The following is a 22,577-nucleotide window of genomic DNA, read 5'->3' as shown; positions in this document are numbered from 1 at the left end:
ATATGAATAAATATAACAACCGAAGGAGGATTTACTAAAAGAGGAAGACAGTAGCGCCTTGAACACGCTCGAACCTTAATCTACCATAACATCACCTTGTCTGTCATTTGCTCCTCCTGTCTTTTTAATGTTTCACTTGGAAATTAGACAGAGGAGTGCGGCTGAAGGCAAGGGAGGGGTAAAAGTTAATCAGCCACCAGGACATCAAAGAGGCTCCCACATAAAACCAAAGATCAGAATGGTTTAAACCAATGAGCATCAAGCAGCCATGATGATCATACTTTATGTGACTGACAGAACAACCAGTTTAACAGGTGTGGGTTATTTATAGCCTATATAAATTATTCCATTGCATATTATTCCTTTACAATCTAATGACAGACTTAGCCGTGGTCATACCATCCACGATGGGTTCAAATACACAAGGTAATCAGTAGTTCATGGGCATTATTACAAAGGGATGTTATGGTTGAACATTTGAAAGGATTTGGCAAGTGATATTTTCTGTGTTTCAGTTTACGGGTTAAGAAAATATATATTTTTTACATGTTCGATTTGGATTACATTCTGCCTGGTAAGTTCATATTTAAATACACTTAAATACTAACTATACACACACACACACACACACACACACACAAATATATATATATATATACCTTTTATTTATCCCTGACAACAAGATAGGTTTGTATGCCATTTTGAATTGAATTGAGCAATCCTTTATATTCAAATTCAGTTCCTCAGTCTGATACAACATGCAGAATTTGAATTTAAGAAAGTCAAAACTTGTAGAACAGGGGTCTTATTTATTAAACAAGACATTGGGGAAATATGAGTTACAGACTATATAAATTTCATTTGTAACACATTAATAGTAAAAAAAATTGACTATTTATAAGCCAAAACATAGTGTCCCAGATTTGAGCATGAGCTGTCCCACATTAGAAAATCCACAAATTCTTAAACGATTTGGCACAAGGAGCACTAATATATGTGCCATTTACCCTTTAATTACAATTTCTGAAAAAGTTCTTCTGATTTAGATAGGGAACATCTTGGGGATTTCATATTGATTTAACATTTTGATTTAACATTTTGGCTTCATATGGAAGCATGATGCACAAGTCAAAATGGCTAAAAGTGTCCCACAATACCCTAATCCACCTTGAGTGATTAATGACAAAATTTCCATTTTGGGATGGAGTATTCCTTTAAGAAAATCTTTGTTACCTCATTGCCGGGTTTTATTTATAAACGTTGCATATGCACAAAATAGGCATAGAAACTGCATACACAAAACTGTTCATTAACAATATCAGTGTCTGAGATGGGAATCAGTGATGAGGAGTGGGAAAGTCTACAGAAGGCTCTCGACTGGCATGGTCCAGGTCAACAAATCACTCCGCTGGATCTGAGCACAAGTCCAGTCCACTCAACAAAGTCGGAGATAACATCTCCGTTATCATCACAGCCAGAGACCACAACAAGAACCTGAAAAGATATGGAGGAGATTTTTTCAAAGCAAAGCTTTTCAATTCAGAGCTGAAGGTGTGTTTAAGTCATTTAGGTCATTTATAATATGTTTATTGCAAAGTTTTTGGGCATTACAGTTATCCTCTTCCATTCTTCTTGAAGGCAAGTGTGTATGGGGAGGTTGTGGATCATCATAATGGGACTTACTCAGCTGTTCTTCTTCTTCCCTGGGAAGGTCAGGCACAAGTCTTTGTACGTCTTGAGCACTCCAGTGAGGTTGTGCAGATTCTTAAAAAATACAGGGAGTCTTCATTCCCACGCAGCCACTATAAAGGCTACTTTGAAGGAGCAGGACCCAATAAAGCCAGGATCAGTGAAGTAGTAGAATGTAATATTAAATGGGGTGAAGGAAGTTGGAGTAAACGCAACTGCTGCTGTGAGTATAAGGATAGAAAAACTGGAACGGTGTGGCATTGTGAGAGACCAAAGAAACTGCCATGTGACTAACTGGTTTATCACTCAAAAGGAGGTTTGGAAAACCCATTAAATCGCTTTGAGAAGCAGTTTTTTGCGAAGTAAGAAATGAGTCGAAACAAATTCCAGAAGAAATGTATATCCGTATACATAAAAAGTGTAGAAAATCTCACTCTCTCTGTCTCTCTCTCTTCACAGGACTTTAACAAATGTTCGTATTACTGGAGATACACAAATCATCAATATCCTTCCCAATACTGCAGGCAATGGTACGCTCACATATGATCTGAGTACATTTTGACTATTTAATTTACTTTTTGGAAAGGAATAAATACAAGTAGAAAGGAAACAATGGATTTTTTATTCCTCTTTTAGCAAACTGAATGGCTTGATTTCTTTAATTCACTTACATTCTCTTAGCATTTTTTTCCCAAACAGGAAATGGTCAAAACACACCCAAACAGATATCATCTTAAATCAAATTTAGTTACGGGAAAATTGACTGAATTAGAATAATTAGTGGACAGTCCTTCCAGATAAATGTTTCTTTGCTTAAGGCACAAGAGAGAGATGCAGATCAGGATTGAAGACACCAGTTCCTGCAGGGTTCTATTTGAAAGATGTCTGGAAGTCTTTCGTATGCAACACTCAACAGTTCGATTCAACCCAAATGTTGAAATGTCTCCAAAATAAGATTGTCTACATGATGGGAGACTCCACCACAAGGCAGTGGTTTTGAGTTTTTTGAAAGCAAAGTGCCAGGCAAGTTGATCAGCGACATAAATGGCTTTGATTTGGGGGTTATGACTTTTCTGTCTATCAATTTAAAAAAATAAAAATGTTTTGTGTTATTTGAGACTTGATGGCATGGATGTATAACATGTCTTGGTTTTAAGATGGTTGAAACTGAGCCATTCTTCAAAATATCTAGATCAAGAAAAGAAATAAATTATGAATGTAATACATAATATAATATTATAATAACATAATACATGTTACATGTGTTTGGGTGAGCTTGAGTAAGTGATGTGACAGGATCATTTCCATTAAGTGCCCATATACTTTATTAGGCTTAAAAAGAATGAACCTCTACACTCGTTCGGCTGGACCCCTAATGGCTGTGGAGTTGAAAAATAATGTCATTATTCACTGGAGGCCTCATGGTGTTCCTTTGCGATTTTCTGTAATGCCTATGACCAACCTGCATTATATCTCCGATGTTATTGATAATATTGACGGTGGTCCTCATGTAGTCGTTGTCTTTACAATCTTTGCCCACCTGGTGTTTCACCCGATAACATTTTATGTTCACGAAGTGGCCAAAATCCGTCAGTCTGTTGTTGCTCTGCTGAGTCGTGCACCACAGACCACCGTCGTCATCAAGTCTGGAAACACTGCAGGAATTAAGGTACACTTAGTCACTTCAAATCCTACTCTTTTCCATCTTGTTTTATAACGACGATATTTATGGTCAACGGGAAAATATGATGCATTCGTTCTGTTGGTGTCATTTTGAAAGTCTAGAAATACTGGGCTCATAGGTGCGTGTTAGGCAACAAATTTATTCTAATTTACAACAATAATTTAGATTCAGTATAAAATTCCTTAGTTTCAAAGGATAATTTATCAATAAATAAAGAAATGCTTTCTGTCATGCCTCCCCTGAGCCCACTGAGTTTTAACAGACCCACTAAAGCATGCAGTGGGTTTAGTGGGGGGTAACTGAGAGTGAATGTGGAAAGTCACATGAGAGGAAGCAATGCCATCGTGATATGATTTCGATATGGATACAGTCATGTTTGGCTGTGATTGATTAATTCGATAAATCACCCGTCTTGTGTACATGCGTGGTCCCCTTTCGTGAATCACGATATAATGATGTTAAAAGGAAAAGGACTAATTAAAAAATTAAGTAAATAACTGAAACACTTTATTATATTGATAAAACTTGTAATTGCTTGGTAACAGGATCTGTGGGATTTTTTAGAAAGCAATCAGCTTTAGGAAAGTAAATCTCCATTTCTGTCACCAATATTTACCTCAATAAAAAAAAAATCTAAAATAGTTAAAAGTTAAAAAATAGTTAAAAATTAAAAGTTTAAAAGTAGTTAAAAAACTATTTAAAAGAATATCTGAACATGAGTTCTCAAATAAAGTATATTGTTTATATTGCTAATGCCTTGAGTTATTATTTTGAAATACATGTAAAATGCCTAAAATCACTTACTGGATGAGATACTGGCGATTACTTGTTAATAAACATGTAACACGGTTCCTGGGCAAATTCCAAATGTAAGTGATCATCCCTATCCACTTGAAGTGGGGACTTTGGAGTGAGTAGGTCATGTGCGTGCCATTAAGTAGTCGTTAGGAATGCACTTTGCTAAAGGAGCGACATCATTTCCTCATTATCTTCAGCTGGGATGTTCCTGTGACAGCGCAGCATGTGTCTATCAGCAGATGTCGCTGTTTTACTGTTATAAATGTTTTTTTTTATTTTTTATTGTTGTTAGCATAACCGTTGCAAATAAACATACATTTTACATTTAAATACGTTTTAAAAATATGCTACACTGTAAAACCCGACCAGTAAACTTAAGTCAAACCGTTTGAGTAAACAGATTGCCTTGATTTAAACCATGTAAGTTTTAAAACTTTGCGATTAAGTAATGAAATGATTAATTGAGTGATAATTGTGAATTAGTGATGAACACCTGATAACCTGACTGACTTTATTTCTGTCAGACGTCTACAGAAGATCTTATTGAGAATGAACTAAGGTTTAGATGTTGATTTATTGTTTCATTTGAAGTAACCATGTTAGAGATCAGTGTTTGCTTTAGTTGGGATCTTCACCCTTGATTTCAGTTTCTGTGTTTTTTCTGGCTGTTATAACCACATGTTTCTGAAACATGTTTGTTGTATCTCAAAAGTCCAGAAGCAAAGCCATTGGCATTTTGTACTTAATCTGTTGATGATGATCATCAATTATGGAGCTGATCGGAAAAATAATCTCTGATGAAGTAAGTGTACTGTAATTAGTTTAATAACATTCTAAGAAGCAGTGATTTTGTGATAATCAGATAATTTAAAGGACTTTCTAAACTGTTCTGCCTCCTATGGTGTTAAACAGTCAGACACAGACATCAATAATCAGCATATGAACCTCAACAATGGTTACCATAATAAAAATAAATGCAGCAGAGCATGCTGGGAGCCATAGATTAGTTTTGTACTATAATAATACCCAGCATGCATTGCAGCAATTTTTTTTGTCACCATTGTAGAGGTTCATATTCTGATTATTGATGTCTTTTTGAATTCTAAACATCTCCATAAATGACAGTTGTCATCACCAGGAAGCTACATAACAAACAATACCTGTTAATATTTTCTCTGGGATTCTTTGGTTTTAACAAACATATTTTAGAAACACACTGTTATAACAGCCAGAAAAAAACACAAAGACTGAAGTCAAGGGTCAAGATCACAACTAAAGCAAACACTGATCTCTAACATGGTTACTTCAAATGAAACAATAAATCAACATCTAAACCTTAGTTCATTCTCAGTAAGATCTTCTGTAGACGTCTGACAGAAATAAAGTCAGTCTGGTTATCACGTGTTCATCACTAATTCACTATTATCACTCAATTAATCACTTAATTACTTAATCGCAAAGTTTAAAAACTTACATGGTTTAAATCAAGGCAATCTGTTTACTCAAACGGTTTGAGTTAAGTTTACTTGTCGGGTTTTACAGTGTAGCATATTTTTGAAACGTATTTAAATATAAAATGTATGTTTATTTGCAACGGTTATGCTAACAACAATAAAAAAATAATAATAATATCAAAAAAACATTTATAACAGTAAAACAGCGACATCTGCTGACGGACACATGCTGCGCTGTCACAGGAACATCCCAGCTGAAGATAATGAGGAAATGATGTCGCTCCTTTAGCAAAGTGCATTCCTAACGACTACTTAATGGCACGCACATGCCCTACTCACTCCAAAGTCCCCACTTCAAGGGGATAGGGATGATCACTTCCATTTGGAATTTGCCCAGGAACCGTTCGGTACCGGTACTAGTACAGGTGTTCTGACAAATAATGCTACCTATCAGATTGATTGATTGATTGATTGTACTTTATTATCCCCTTAGGGAAATTTTTGTTGCTTGCGTTTCACATGCTCACATACAGCACCGACAATACACGTCACATGATACAAGAAGAGAATAAAACCAATAAAATATACAAATCATCACTGAGACCCGCTCAGTACGCAGCATTACCCTTGTTCAACAGTTTAACTGCCTGTGGCAGAAAGGAGTTTTTCCCCCTATTTTTAAACATTGCTGGCATCCTGTACCTTCGCCCAGAAGGTAATCTCTCAAATTCATCAAACAGAGGGTGCCTACTGTCTGCTGTGATTTTTGTTGCTTTACTGTGGCATCTGTTAAGATAAATTTGTTCTAGACCTCTCAAAGGGATACCAATTAGTTTGCTCGCCGTGCTTAAAACTTTCCTAATTGAGCTCTTTTGTTTCACTGTGGCATTTCCAAACCAGCAAGTGATACAGAATGTAAAAACACTTTCAATAAAAGAATTATAAAAAAGTCTAAGAATTGAGATGTTTACATTAAATGACAACATCTTCCTAAGGAAGTAGAGTCTTTGCTGTCCTTTTTTGTTCACAGCCTCTGTCCATTTATCCCACCTCAGCTTATGATCAAAGATGACCCCAAGATATTTGTACTCATCAACACTTTGTATTGGTTCTCCTTTGATAGTGGTTACACTCACTGAAGACTCCTTCCTAAAGTCAATACACATCTCCTTTGTTTTAAAAATGTTTAACTTAAGATTTGACATGTCACACCAAGAAATAAATTCATTTAAAACAGGTCCATGACTGTCCTCGTCCCCCTTTAGGAGACTGACTAATGCAGTATCATCTGCAAATTTGATAAAAAATCTGCCTGAGTGTGCACTTATACAGTGATTTGTGTACAATATAAACAATATAGGTGATAGGACACAGCCTTGTGGGGATCCGACATTAGTAATTTGTTTCTCTGACATTGATCCACCCACTCTCACTCTTTGTACTCTATTCCTTAAAAAATCCCACAACCACATAACCAATCCCCCATCCAGGTTAAACTCTGTGGTTAATCTTTCGACCAACACCATTGGCAATATAGTGTTAAAGGCCGATGAAAAATCAGCAAATAGGATTCTCACATGGTTTTTGGAATCTTCAAGATGCGAATTAACAATATGCAACAATGTTAAAATTGCATCATCTACTCCCTTGTTAGACTGATAGGCGAATTGTAAAGGGTCCAATAGATGCTGGGTTTTTGACACTACATACCTTTTAACAAGCCTTTCAAAGCTTTTAAACACCAAAGAGGTCAGTGCAATTGGTCGATAATCACTGAGCTCTAGTGGTTTATTGATTTTAGGAAAGGGTATTATAGTTGAAGTTTTCCAGATAGTTGGTACTATGCATCGATCTAAAGATCCTTGGAAAAGTGAAGTAAAAACCGTGGATAGTTGTTCAGCACAGTTTTTTAATACTCGTCCACAGATGCTGTCAGGCCCGGGACTCTTATGTATATTACAACTCTTAAACATTTTCTTTACATCCGCCTCTTTGATGATAAAGTTATTAGTTGATGAAAATGTAAATAAAGTTTCCTCATCACTGTTAGTGTTCTCACTATTTCCTTCAAAACGTGAAAAAAAATTATTTAACCTATTTGCTAGCTCCAGTTCCCCACTTTTGCCATCTGTGATCGTCGTATTTGCATTATGTTTTCCTTGACTTTTATGTGGTACACTGATCATCATCCTAACACCTTGCCATGCCTGTTTTGAATTTCCTTGTGACATTTTAGCCTCAATTTTTTGTTTATATAGGGCCTTATCTACCTTAATTTGTCTTTTAATTTCCCTTTGAATGTCCCTTTTAGCTAAAACATCATTATTATAATATGCTACCTTCTTCTTATTTATCAGTTGTTTAAGTTCCTTTGATACCCATGGTTTATTATTTGGAAATAATTTATACGTTTTCGTGGGTAGAACTGACTCCACACAAAAATTTATGTAATCAGATACCACATTTGTGTGAGTGTCCAGATCAGGTGATTCAAATGTGTCCCACAAAGTACAATCAAAACATCCTTGAAGGCACATAATACTCTCTTCATTCCAAATCTTTACAGTCTTAATCTGAGGCTTTTCTCTTTCAAGAAGTCTTTGATACTTTGGTCGAAGATTAACAACGCTGTGATCGGATTTACCCAAGGGAGGTAACGTCGAGGCAGAAAAGGCATCTTTAACGTTGCCATAACACTTATCCAGTGTCTTATTCTTCCTGGTGCAACAGTTCACATACTGGTAATAAGTTCTCAAACAGTTTTTTAAGGAACAGTTATTAAAATCTCCTAAGATAAATTTGGGAGCATCTGGAGACAGAGTATCAAGTCTTTGTGAAAGTTGATATAACACATCGGAGACTTTAGTTGAATTTGCCAGCGGATGTATATAGACGACAGTAAAAAACAGCTGTGGGAACTCGCGAGGAAGATAGAATGGTCTGAGTGATACACTCATTAGTTCGATATCAGGAGTACAGAGAGATTCTCTTACCACCACTTGTTTGCACCAGCTGTCCCTAATGAGAAAGCAAACTCCACCGCCACGCGACTTAGCCGTGATATCCGAGTCACGATCCATTCGATACACCGTGAAGCCAGTTGGTTCAACCTCGCTTGACGGGGTACTCTCATTCAGCCATGTTTCTGTGATTGCTAACACACAAGCATTCCTATATTCATGAAAGTACCGTAGATTTGCTGTTAATTCGTCCATTTTACCCCTCAGGGACTGGGCATTCATTAATAATGTTGTGGGCAGGGGTAATTTACTTCCCATTCTTTTTAGTCTCTGGCGGATCCCACCTCTCTTTCCTCGTCTCCGGTTCCTTTTTGATTGAGTAATCTTGTCTTGTGAAGGTTGCAAATAACTTGGTATGCGTCGATGAGATGTTGTCTCCGCATATTTACTATACTGGAGTAAAAATTCACGGCTATACCGAACAACCCCGCCGGCGGCGTTTTCGGCATTTAGTGCACAAATTAAATTAATACTTAAAATCCAGATGACAATTGCCACAATCCATCCATAAAACTCCATTGTTACGGATTATGCACCACGTCAGCAGCCAAAATAAAATAATGAAGTAAAAACAACGACAGTCACTCAGCAAACAAACAACTCAAACAGCGCACGTGAAACACACAGCAGGTCGCCACAGAGCAGCGCCCGGAAGTGTATACCAACAATGCTACCAACACTGTATTTATCATACTGTAAGGGTAGGTTTAGGATTGGGGTAGGTGTACATGTTAATAAAGCCTCACACCTTATTAATATCATGCATGAAGCAAAATCTGATAGGTAACACTTTTCGCTATCGAATTATGCTACCATTGGTTTTAATGGGAGGTAGCATTTTTCGACAAGGCAGCACAAATCGACAGAACACCGGCACACCCCTAATATATATATATATATATATATATATATATATATATATATATATATATAGATGATCTCTCTCTCTCTTTCTCTCTCTGTTTATTTTACCAAAAACTTGGACTAGGACATGAATTTGCATTTGAGGAATAAAATAAATCAATAATTAAAACTGTGAGGACAGACAATGATCTTATTCCGTGTCTGACAGTATCTTTTGTTGATCTTTGTCGTTACAGGATATTTTTCAAAGTGACTGGTATGCACTGCAAGAGAACATAGTGATGAAAGAGATGTTCAGAGATATAGATGGAGTAATCTACTTCGATATCTGGCAGATGACTTCCTGTCACTATCTTACTGAAAATATTCACCCAGGACCTGTTGTCATTGCTAATGCAATCAGTGTTTTTCTCTCATATGTCTAACCTGTCTAATATATTCAAACAATATTTGCTTTTTCATCTACAACTTGCTTAAAATAATAAAATTTTGACCGTCTCAAACAAAATAACTGCTGCCCAGAATTTTTTTTTATTATTAACTGCATTATAAATGTAATAACACTAATTGTTGCATGAATGTACTATTTTGTAAATAAAGTGTTTTTTATGTTGCAATAATCCGTACAGTGACTGCCTTTTAAGTTACCAAAATATTTTTTTCCCCTTACCCCAAACACAAATTTGTGTATTGCAGAACAAATATGATATTCTGTATAAAGTAGATTGCAAATGTTATAATTGCTGTGATACCATGTTCAATTTAATGAAATTCTGAAGCAGACTTTCCATTTCAGAGACCAGGGCCCATATTTATCAAGTCTCTGAGAATTACTCTCAAGAATTTTGATAGAATTGACTTAAGTGTAAAATTTTTTTTTTTTTGCTCAAAGCCTATGTTCTAATCCCTTTAAAGGGTTTACATCTAAGGGTTGAAGTTTGTAGGGCACCAAACAACTGTTTCTTGAAGTGCCCTTCTGTGTCATCATCCTGTGCCCATTTGGAGGCGCTGTCATCATGGAAAGAATCAGCGCAAAGCATCATGGGTGCCCAAAGTGTCCATCATTTGTACCCTTCAAAATCCTTCGTCCCGAAGGGCCAGTTTTGAGCACTTCGGTTTGTAACAACCCTTCAATATGGCAGCCATGATTGTTTTCAAGTACCCTTCAGGGTGTGATATATCCTGTTGTTGTCTATGCAAGCAAAGGGATCTGGTGTAAAGAGCTTTATATTCTGATTGGTCTAAACTGCTTACAGGGATGCCGGAAATATGGCAGGTGTAATGTTTCCTGGTAAGGAGGCCGAGTTCTTTAGGGAATTGTGAAGCAGGTAACATAAATGTTGACTTGCCAAAAAACAAGCGAAAGTGGAGAAGTGTCGCAGAACAAAGAAGAAACCTGGAACATCAACACCATATGGACTTCAAATTGAGAACTGTGATAAAATTGATCCGGAAACAGGAAACTTTGAATAAAAGAATAATGAAGTTGATGAAAGAGATGGCTGACTATAATAGGATCAGTCTTGAGCTGCAAACGTTAACAGATGATTTAGAGTCATTGCAACTTATGACTCCAGCTTTTTGACTTTTTGCTCACACCTATCATACCCCCTTAGCTATAGGTGATATTTTTGTGATAAGAAGATGTTATATGCTATGCTGTGCAGAAGATGGAAAAAGGAAGGTAATGCATTTGATTGCAAAATGGAACGTCTACCCAGCTATGCTGTTTTGCTATACCAACATGCAGGTGTGACCTGCGTGTTTAACACAGGTCAGACCAAATAGCTATGCTTGTGAAAAGCTATAAATGATTTTGTATCGATGTGTGGTTGACCAACCCCTGCTATTTTTTTCCAACTTGAACTTTTGATACTCTGTTTAAACGGTGATAAAGATCATGTACTATGTGTGTGTGTAGGAATATATGTGATTACCAAATAGGGAGTAATGCAAGGGAGATCATATATAAATTGCATGCAAGGGCTATAAAAGGTCCCGGAGTGTTGAGTTCAATCAATCAATCAATCAACATTTATTTGTATAGCACTTTCAACACCATAACAATGGACCACAGTGCTTTACATGGTAGAATTAATTATATAAGTCATAAAAAGTATGATCATAAAAACACAAACTAACAATTTGATAAAAGTAAAAAAATACCATACACAGTAACACAAAAAAAACCAACCAATCATACAGCAAATGCCTTAGAAAAAAGGAAAGTCTTCAATTGTCCTTTAAAACTACCCAAAGTGAGAGCCGATTTCAAAGATAATGGTAGCCCGTTCCATAACACAGGAGCTGCCACAGAGAATGCACGATCTCCACTCCTCCTCAACCGTGATCGCGGAACAGACAACAACATATGCTCATTTGCTCTCAAAGAGCGAGAGGATTTGTATGGGCTCAACATAGCTTTGATATATTCAGGAGCCTGTTGATGTAAGGCCTTATACACAGTGATCAGGACCTTATATTCTATCCTATATAACACCGGAAGCCAGTGTAAAGAAATGAACACAGGTGTTATGTGATCCTTCTTCTTAGTGGCAGTTAAAAGCCTAGCAGCAGCATTTTGAAGGCGAGCTATGAGTGATGCATTCACACCCAAGTATATGGCATTACAATAGTCCAACCTCGTAGAAATAACAGCATGAACAACAGATTCTAAATCATTTCAGGAGAGAATAGATTTCAGCTTGGACAACTTTCTTAACTGATAAAAGGATGATTTCACGACAGCATTTACTTGTGGGTCAAAAATGACACCCAGGTTCCTAACATAACCATTTATACTGGGAGCAATATCCTAATAGATTTTCTGTAGACTGTTTGTTTCCAAAAACTATGATTTCAGTTTTATTCTCATTTAATTGCAGAAAATTACTCGCAAGCCATACCTTCACTTCATTTAAGCATATGTTGAAGCTCTCCCATGCAGCACGCTTATCCAAAGAAAAATATAAAATATATAAGGTTGGACCAAGAATAGATCCCTGAGGGACCCCCCACAAAACATCCACAGTGTCAGAAAGACAACCTCTAATCTTAACTGAAAATTTTCTGTGCCTTAGATAGGAACCAAACCACTTCAAGGTTTGTAGATCATGTAGTAGATTTTAAATGCAAGACAATGCCCTACAACTTTTCTAAGGAAATCAAATTAAACAGACTCAGAACTGGGAGAGAAGGTACGTCTATTATATTAAACACTGTGTGCCCTACTCCTGATATACTCGACCTGATCAAATCCACCTTGTCCAAAGAAAATAAAAAAAAGCCTGGCATAAGTTATGAGATGGTCTTACAAGTACACTCTTAGGCGGTTCAGGGCCGTACTGTCAGTGTCTGGTTTGTGTATCCTTGGGTGTCCACTAAAGGTCTCAGTTCCCCTTATCTTCACCCCACTTCAGTACGGCATTTCACACAAGCCTTTATCTGGACTCATCACTGTTCGTTGCACACAGCTGTTCCCACTCACATTGTTTGCACCTGTCTATATATACCCTGTTTGTTCTGTCTTTGGTATGGAGTCCTTGGTTAATGTCACCCGGTATTTTCGTGTTTCCTGGTTTTTGTCTTGTTACTTGTTTTGGACTGCTCATCTGGATTGTGCCCTTTGCCTGGAAAGATTTATGATTTTGGGTTATCCCAATAAACACTGCTTTTGTGTTATAACAAGTGTATAAAATATATATCATTTATACTGTTGTATAAATAATAACAGTGTTCTTATTAACCAATCATTTTTGCCTCATTGTTTTTTTTTTATTTAAATGCATTTTAAGTCATTTTAAAGGTTATGGCTTAGGTCTGTTTTTATAGTGTGATGTTGCGTTTGGAATATCGTATTGACAACCAATTAATGAGACTTAAAACCATACTGACAATTACGTAATGAGACTGATTGGGGAACAAGGAACACCGGGGTGTGATCTTTGTATCCAGAGACTGGGGTGAGAAGGATGAAAAAGAGGGTATAGGAGAGAATGAAGGCGGGCTGGCGGTCGATCTACATACAAGCTGAAATAGGACGGCGGTATTCAGACATTTTAGGGACGGGGAGTTAGGAGTGCCATCGTGCTGTGTCTTCTTAAACTGCTGGACGGTCAGAGCACGCTAGCGTATGAACCAATCCCGTTCTGATCAGACTGATTGCTGTTTCTGCCGATGAGACATAATGATAAAGACATAGACATAAAGTGTGAGAAATAGAGGTTTCCCCATAGACAGTAAAAGAAATGGACACTGCGGACCCCATTGGATTCAACGGAGACAAGTGAAGTCAATTAGAAGCACGCACTTCCTGGGGGTCGACCGTACTGCGCTGACTCAAACTGAACTTGATGACGTAGATGTCACGTGAGCAACCTGTAAGTCTTCTAATCGCTGTGCCAAGAGAAATCTGAATCGCCCACAGAATCTTCCAGAGAAGGCGAGCGTGAACAGGAGCACATTTTGGTAAGTATTCTGAATTAATGCCTCGACGTCCCCCCGATTGCCTCATAGACAGTAAAAGATTGCCTGCGAGCTTCTCCTCCTGTCCATACTGTAATTTCTCTACTGTGAGACCGAGAGTTGCTTCTCAAAACTAGTCCAAAACTAGCCCAATCCCGCTTCCAGATGGTTCCCCGATAAAAAATTTCATGGTTGCCTTGGTAAAATTCGCATTATTGGGGTCGCTTCGACCTGCGGACATGAAAACCACAGACTTGGCAACACTGGTTGGCATTTACTACACCCAGCCATAATTCACTGACAATCTACACAAAATCGATGTTAAAATCGCAGGCGATTCTTTGTCGATTTTGAAAACGATTTTGTGTTTGTTGTCGGTAGACTACGGCTCTGTGTAGTAACTGCCGCTCCACCTGAACCAGTGTTGCCAAGTCTGCGATTGTTTTTCATGTCCACGGTTTGAAGCAACCCCAATACCTATAATGTGATATTTAGCCCCTAAAATGCAAATTTTACCAGGGCAACCCTTCCAAAAAATGTATATTTTAACCCCGGGAAGCAATTTTTAATCGAGGAACCTCCCGGAAACGCGATTGGGCTAGTTTTGGACTAGTTTTAAGAAGCAACTGGGCAGGATTTGTTGTGAAAACCTGGCAACCCTGATCTGAACGCACGTGCTGGAGATATACTTCTAATTACAGGAGCATCTTTACTGATGAGATGCGCATGAAAATCGCATTTGATTTTTTGCACAGCCCTAGCGCAATCATTAGCCTATTTTTTACAAAAACTGCTTCTACGGGACCATAATGTAAGATACAAGGCAAGGGAGCCTTTTATATATTTTCGTGTTTCTTTAGAAATAATGAATGGAAAGATAAAGTCTTTAAACGCCTCAGATGTACATTTATCCGCTGTCAAAGTGACGCCAAAATGAATAGGAGTCAATGGAATGCTAACAGCAGGTGGGGGTCCGCTAGCCAATGGTGGCACCCAGGGGTGCTTCCAAAAATTTTAAACCCTGCCCCCCTAGGTTTCCCCAGTAACAGCTGTAAACAAAGCAGAGCTGGTACGCTCACACGCTGCTTTATCAGGCATATAACATGCAAGTCTTCCTTCAGAAATACAGCGATATAAAAACACCTATGACTCGTTTTGATATTTAAACATATATATGTAAAATTCAACGAAGCCTTTTTGAAAATCAATCCGTTTTAAAACTGTGGCGAGTCTCCAAAAATAAATAAATGTATGGGAAACACATCCCACAGCACAACCACCTGAGCCCAACTTCAGTCTACTCATCACCTTAACTTTAACTGCGTTTGTAGAAGGCACCGCAGCCAGACCGATATTGAGAGTGAGGAGTCACGTGCCGATTTGGGTTGATTTGAGAGGGGTTGAGCCGGTCGGCCATGATGGCAGGACACGCTATCGGTTGCCAGGGGCAACGCCTTCAGAACTTCACAGAGGCGTGACTAAACATTCCAGAGCTCTTTCATTTTTGCGCATTTATTATGTTGACAGAACAGAGACGGATCTACGAATACGAGAAAGAAATGAAGAAAGTAAAGCGATGCAGAAAGATAAGGCGAAAGAAAGGGGACCTTACAGGAACAAGCTCACACCAAGCGCAAATCAGCGGTATTTGGAGAAGCTCTCAGGCATCCAAAATATCGACCCATACGAGCTCCCTGCAGCGGCACAGAGACCTGGACCATTTACCTTCATGCATACAAATGGACATTGTGAATTATAATGTTTACGATGTAAGTCACCTTGCATTCACGCTGTTAATGGCTTTAATCTAACCAGGACATTTACATCTTGCAATCACACATTTAACCCTCTGGAGTCGATTAACGCGAATACGCGTTTTGAGTCATTTTCTCCTTATAACCCTGAAAAGAAATTAAATTACACTTTCGGTTTTAATCGTACGGATAAGAGCAATACATCAATCGAATCTGTAAAGGGTCTTCTTTTTTTAATACAGACATAATAACAAAAGAACTTTGTGCACTTATAAAATAAAGATAACAAACAAGGTGTGCTGTCTGCAGCCTTTGTCTGCGCTGATCTTCATTTACAAACACGTCGTTAAAATGAACTGTAACTCCGTGAATACTCAACGAAGGGACATGAGCAGGGACGGACTGGGACTAAAAAACGGCCCTGGACTTTGACTAGGCCCGGCCCAAAGCAATCGGTGCGCGTAAACTCGACAACAACAATAACACCTGGCATGAGTGTCACAAGACTTTAATTGTGGCTCATGATACCATACCATCCAAATTATAGCAATAGCACTGATGTTGACTAGATGTTGAGCTGGAGTGGGTGTCTTTCTCTGCTCTTGGTCTAAGCTCAAACTGAATAAACAACGATGGAATGGATTTTATTTTATTTTTTAAACAGGTTTTATTCCAAGATAGCATGGAATAGTTTATATAATATGCTGTTATAACAGCATATTATACAATCTATTCCATGCTGTCTTAAAATGAATTTATTACTTAATAATCTTAATTTATGCAGTAATTAATCTTACTGCACATAATAATACCACATCTAAATGAAAATACACCATTACAAATGTAACTTCTGTATTCAAAATCTTCAAAGTTTGTAAGCATTAACTGTAATGTTACCAACATTTTTAATAGTAAAAGCACAACATATTTCTTAATATTAGCTACTGCATGTGACATTTTACAGCTAAAATGTTGAAGTTTAGCTGTTTTAACTACTGTAATCATTAAAAATGTAGCAACCTGAATATCACTTCCTAACATCATCCCTAGCAAGTAACTTTCTTTCTCCTCTCATGTTCCATACTTGGATCTGGATCTGCCTGTGGAACCAGCTCATTTTTCTGTTCCTCGTCATCACTGGTGGCATGTTGCTGCATAGCTGTCTGGCTCACTTCACTGCTGCTAATATTTAACTGCGAGGTGCTGCTGCTGGAAAATATTTCAGTTAGTTTGGGAAATTTAGCGCCTTCAGTATCTAAATTCCGCTTTTTTTTTCTCTCTCGCCTTCTCAGCCCCACCCTTTTCTTTCCGTTTATTTACCCGCGGCCGCGTTATGCATATTGTTTGTTTGTTTCTATGCTTCTTCTATCTAACGTTAACGTCTTTGCTGTTCATTTCTTCCTACTCTTCCACTTCTTATTCTTCTTACATGGCGGCCACGGCCAGTGCAGCTGGCATCCAATTTAAAGGTGCATTGCTGCCACCTACAGTACTGGAGTGTAAAACAGATTAGCGGGGGGAAAAAAAACAGGTGATGACGGCACGCATGGCGGGTGATGGGCCGGCCCGCCGGCCGTCCTGGAGTACCGGCCGTTCTGTGATTCTCCAGATCATACAGATGGCCAGTCCGCCCCTGGACATGAGAGATATATCTATAGAAAGCTTGACATGTCTGCTTTTAAACTAAACAAGTGCCACCGAAAACAAATATTCTGTGATAAAGTAATCCATATGAAAACAACGCGATGTCCGTTTTTCACGTCTCCCTTCATTATATCTAATGTGACCACGCCCCCGCGCTGAACGCGGTATTCAGATTCAAACTGAAGCGCGCGGCTTGAATACGCCCATAACAGAAGAAAAAGCAGCCAGACTGTTCTTCAAGTTTTTTTATTTTACTGTTTGCTTCGCGATGAGAGAAATAAGACATAATTCACCCCAAAAGATGTGATGTGGTTGAGGATTTCCTCAGAAAAAAGGATGAAGTGCTTTATTCAGCAGAGATAATAAACATGAGTAAGTCTCTTTTTATTTATTTATATACTTGTACAACGTGTAATCATTTTACTAGTTAGACTTTTTCCAAACTATAATTCCTGACTAAATGTATAATCAAGTGAAACATTATGAAGTTTCAGTAACTATACCATTCAAAAGCTTGATGTAAATAATATAAATGTAACAAATAAATGTAACTGTAACAAATGTAATAAACAATGCTGTTCTTTCAATGTATCCCCCCTAATAAACCTGAAAAAATATTCTCAGCTCTTTTCAACATTAATAATAATAATAATGATGATAATAATAACAATAAATGTTTTTTTTTTTTTTTTGTAGAAAATCCGATTGTTAAAAGGATTTCTGAAGGAAGGATTGTGTGACTGTGAAGGATTGGAGTAATGGTGCAAAAAATTAGTTTGAAAGTCAGCTTTGATTGTTCCTAATTAACTGTTAAATTATATTGTGGGATGATTAAATATATTCTAAATAAATTACAAACATAAAATTATATAGATTTATTTTGTTCTCACATTCTTTCTTGTAACTCCTTCCTCTCAGTGGCACAGATGACTGAAAGGCTCATTATGCAGCTCATTATGCGGGCCTTTGTCTTCTCAGGTGTAAATCACAATGATATTCATGGTAGTTGACACCTACTCGCATATTACTTTTACCAACAAAAAGTGTCTTAGAAAATGTAAACCAATATATTGTTTTCTGTGAGTGAGTAAACAAGATGATTTTCACATAATTTAAAATTCTAGGCGACAAGCTTCAGTTCTCAAAAGTCCCGGGAACCAATGTTCTTTATGTGTTTTATGGCCTTATTCAAGTGATTTAACATTTTTAGTTTTTCACTAACCACGCATAACATTTTTTTTTCTCAAAAACACAATCATGTACATACATGCTGCTCACATATTATTATAGCCAAGTATGTGCTGATTACAGTGAGATTAGACTTTAGCCATTTAGGTATTTATAAGAAACTGAAAAAAGCTCAAATGTCAGGGCATGACAAAATTTCTCCAGGCCCCAAAATACCCTTAGACTCCAGAGGAGAATTATAATGTTTACGATGTAAGTCACCTTGCATTCACGCTGTTAATGGCTTTAATCTAACCAGGACATTTACATCTTGCAATCACACATTTAACTACCCTAGCCAACCCAGAACTGGTTTGTCCACTTTGCAGCCCCCAACACAAAAACCTGGTACAATATGTATCATTGGGATAAAATCAAATTATAACTAAACATGCATAGCTTTACCATACATCAAAACACATTGGAAACGTTTGTGTAAATTGAACATCTCGTTACAATCTAGTGTTTACGAAACAGTCACAGTTAGTTAAGTAACTTTGTCATTTTGGTCAAAAAGTGTCTGCTAAATGCAATGTAATTAAAACGCATGTGAATAAACTTACTTTGGCCAGTACAACGCAGTTTTCACCACCTGGAGGTTTGTGGTGAATGGTCCAGGTCTCTGTGTCATTCCGCTGCAGGGAGCTCGTATGGGTCGATATTTTGGATGCCTGAGAGCTTCTCCAAATACAGCTGTTTGTTTTGCGCTTGGTGCAACCTAAAAAAATACTGTATTCCATTGTTCCTATGTTTTCCATATGTATCGTGAGAGGTACTGGAGCAATTTTTTTAACGCAGCAGTAACTTCCAGGCATGGTAAAACAGTGCAGAATTGTGAGAACCTCCTCTACTACCGAGTTAACAACACATGTCAACAATCCTGTTTCGCCGCCGGTGTCCTGCCAACATGGCGGAGACTGTGATATCGAGGGGAGGGGCTCTGTGCTATGACGACAACTCCTCACTCTCAATCATAGACTGTAAAAAATATGGACAAAGCGTCTGTGACGTCACCCATAGACTTTCTGAAGAAAGGGTTTGGCCCTGTCCCAAATCGCGCACTTCATGTGGACTTTCGGTCTCGTGGACTTGAAATGCGCGTGCTCGCCGAGTCTACGAGTCCGTAGGCCGTCCCATTCAGCATTTTAACGCTCCGAAGTGTGCTCAGCAGCGCCCCCTTTGTACCCTTGAAGCGGTCTTCCGCGAAGCCCGCATAGAAGCAGGCTCCACGCACTTCAACTACCCAGGAATCCTTGCGAAAGACCAATCAGACAACAGATGGGAGGATATTTCGCTCACGGACTGTAAACATGGCTGAGAAGAGAATATTTAAGTGTAAAAGTATCAATGTTTTTAATGACATAGGCGTACATTTTACCAGTTGTTACTTACAGTTATACAAACATTATCGACCAGTTGATATCTCAAACATAATAATAGCGCGTTAAATAATACGATCGCATTATGATTCATTACATAAATAGAACCGAATGTCATGGCTTTATGAGTCATATAAACGTAGTATGAATATTGAAACCTATACATTTTTCTTAAACTCATTTTAATTTTGTGTTAAAATTTAACATTATGTATTATTATGTACAAATGTATTTATCATTTAAATAACCATGACATCTATTCTAATGCCCAGGTGGCATTTACAATTATAGAACTGTAAAAGCAGGCTGTGTATTTCACATGGACATATTATTTGGGAAATTAAAATTAATCCTGTTCTCTATGCTAAAGACTGTAATTTGTTTAATGATATTTAAGTTTATTCAGCTCCGTATGGAGAGGGATAAGTCAACCAGACCTTCTTCCTGTTTCCGGCATGACGATCGAGTCTGTCCCAAAATACCTCTCAATGCACCCTCGCGGACTCGCGCTAAGGGCCCTATAGGTCTGCACTACATGACGTCACCGAAGTGTGGACTCTGAGGAAGTCCACAAGTCCGGAGTGTGCCATTTGGGACAGGGCCTTTGAAGCCATTTATGGGGAGTATGGGCTGCGCCATCTTGGAAAATCCTAACCCCGCCCACCTTCTGACGCAGCGCGCTTCACTCAGCTCGCTCTGCAAATTCGGTTATCTCTGTGTATATTTTAGGCAACGAAATATGTTATAAAACACCATACTAACTATTTTCGTTTTCATTAAAATAAATCTTAAACATTATAGCCACACAAATGTGGTTCAGGCAACGCATATTGATTATATTCAACTACACATAACGTTTGCCTATTTATGAAAAAAACAAAATATAAAACACAAACCTGCCTCTTTTCATTTTAAATATAATATAAAAATATTAAACATTTTATGGTCCAGGCAATATGTGCATTTGTACTAAACAACAGAATTTGCAGTAAAACATTACAGATCATCTTCGTTGTATTAAAATTTAAAATGACAAAACTCAACCCAGTCTCTTTTTGTTAAATTTCAGTTTTATCAATATAAAAACCATTATAAAAGTATAAGTAAAAGGTATAAGAAGCTATACAAATAAAGCAAACTATTCAGTTAAACATACAAAGTCAGCGCTCTAGTCTAACCATACATCGGTAAAGTTAAATAGCTTATAAAGTTATGAAACTTCCCCTCAGCCAAAACGATTGCCCAGGGAAAAAATTATAGATTTACGAGACCAAAAATCGCCCATTAGATATACACAAGATGAATTATATCTCATGTTTAACCACTACAGAGACGCCAGAGTGCGCGGCATTGGCGGCAAACTTTAGAAGGTCTAGCCGAGGAAAGACTGCTTCAGGCGGGGTACATGAACGCCGAGCGCCCGGTCATCTCTGGATCAACTGGATAAAATTTTCATAAATCTTTAAATAAACCACAGATTTGAGCTTTAAACAACTACACTCTCGCCTGAAAACCTCTTAAAACTACATTTCATGATACAGAAACAGTAGTATTATATGTCAACTGTATTAAAATATGGTGCTTCTTGTTGTCATTCTCCATGGCGCTGCCTTGTCAGCTGTCAATCAAGCTGTCACTCAAAGTTAACCACACCCTTATTGTCATATATTTTATATCTAAATACGATCTAAACTAAGGAGTTAGAAAAAAAATCACCCCCCTCACAGTTGTCGGAAGCTATCGAAAAATACAATAAAAGTCCATGGGACCAACTTGTAAAAACATGAATTTATGCTGTGAAAACGGACATTTTAACATGAGGGCTATGGACATTTGCTCCCTTTTGGGACCTTCCCCTGGCGGATTTTCGATGTATTGCAGTTTTTCGCACTTCCGGGTAGGCTTCATTTTTCAGATCAGAATGTTGCCGCTTGCTCTCAATACACAACACAGACCGGAAGTTAACTCAGGTCCAAGCGCATGCGCCAGATGAAACCGTCTATGGGGCCGTTCACATATCGCGCCTAAAAACGCGTGGAAAACGCTAGGCGCAACCATGACGCGGAAATTTCAGCAAAGGATAAATGGATTCGCTGCACTAAACTCGCTTGCAGTAGCTCTGCTACTAAGTTTATTTAAAAAATGGATATCCATATGATCAGCTGTTCCTTCATCTTGGCTGAGCTTTCAACGTTGTTATGGGAGAGGATGGAGCTTATTTGTTTAGTTCTTGTCACATGGCCCGCGGTGCGCTTGCGGCATTCTGAAAAGTTGAGATGTTTTTAACTCGATGCGGTGTGGACGCGCCTGGAAAAAACGAGCGCGTCGCGACCGCGCGCCTACATTGGAAATAACAAACTTGAGCTCGCAAAAGACGAGATATGTGAACGGCATAAGATGAATCAATAGAAAGTCCCTGCGGTTGGGGTTTTCATATGAAGCGGCTTTTCTAGCTTTCTCTTTCTTTTTGACTGAGCAAAGCCAATTGCTACACGTTTCTTTTCATTTGAACTACGAACTTACTATTACTGTCATTTTATCTGCACTATATAGTGTTTTTGGCATCCATCATTTATTTATATTTACACACCAGATATCCA

General features: G+C 37.9%; 2 protein-coding genes and 1 pseudogene across 2 annotated transcripts in view; all 3 read left to right on the top strand.

The window, feature by feature from the left end:
• Positions 1-22,577, top strand: part of LOC132160320 (uncharacterized) — a 219,821-nt gene that overhangs the window by 167,083 nt on the left and 30,161 nt on the right. The gene's annotated exons all lie outside the window — the stretch shown is intronic.
• Positions 1,134-10,131, top strand: LOC132159244 (NXPE family member 3-like; annotated as a pseudogene).
• Positions 22,440-22,577, top strand: part of LOC132160326 (uncharacterized) — a 5,836-nt gene continuing 5,698 nt past the window's right edge. Inside the window, exon 1 of the mRNA XM_059570094.1 lies at positions 22,440-22,577. This exon is cut by the window's right edge and continues 99 nt beyond it. The gene's annotated coding sequence lies outside the window, so the exon portion shown is untranslated.

The sequence above is a fragment of the Carassius carassius genome, chromosome 16 (genome assembly GCF_963082965.1).
Source record: "Carassius carassius chromosome 16, fCarCar2.1, whole genome shotgun sequence".
Taxonomy (NCBI): domain Eukaryota; kingdom Metazoa; phylum Chordata; class Actinopteri; order Cypriniformes; family Cyprinidae; genus Carassius; species Carassius carassius.
The sequence above is the reverse complement of the archived record's forward strand: the minus strand, read 5'-3'. Positions and strand labels throughout refer to the sequence as shown.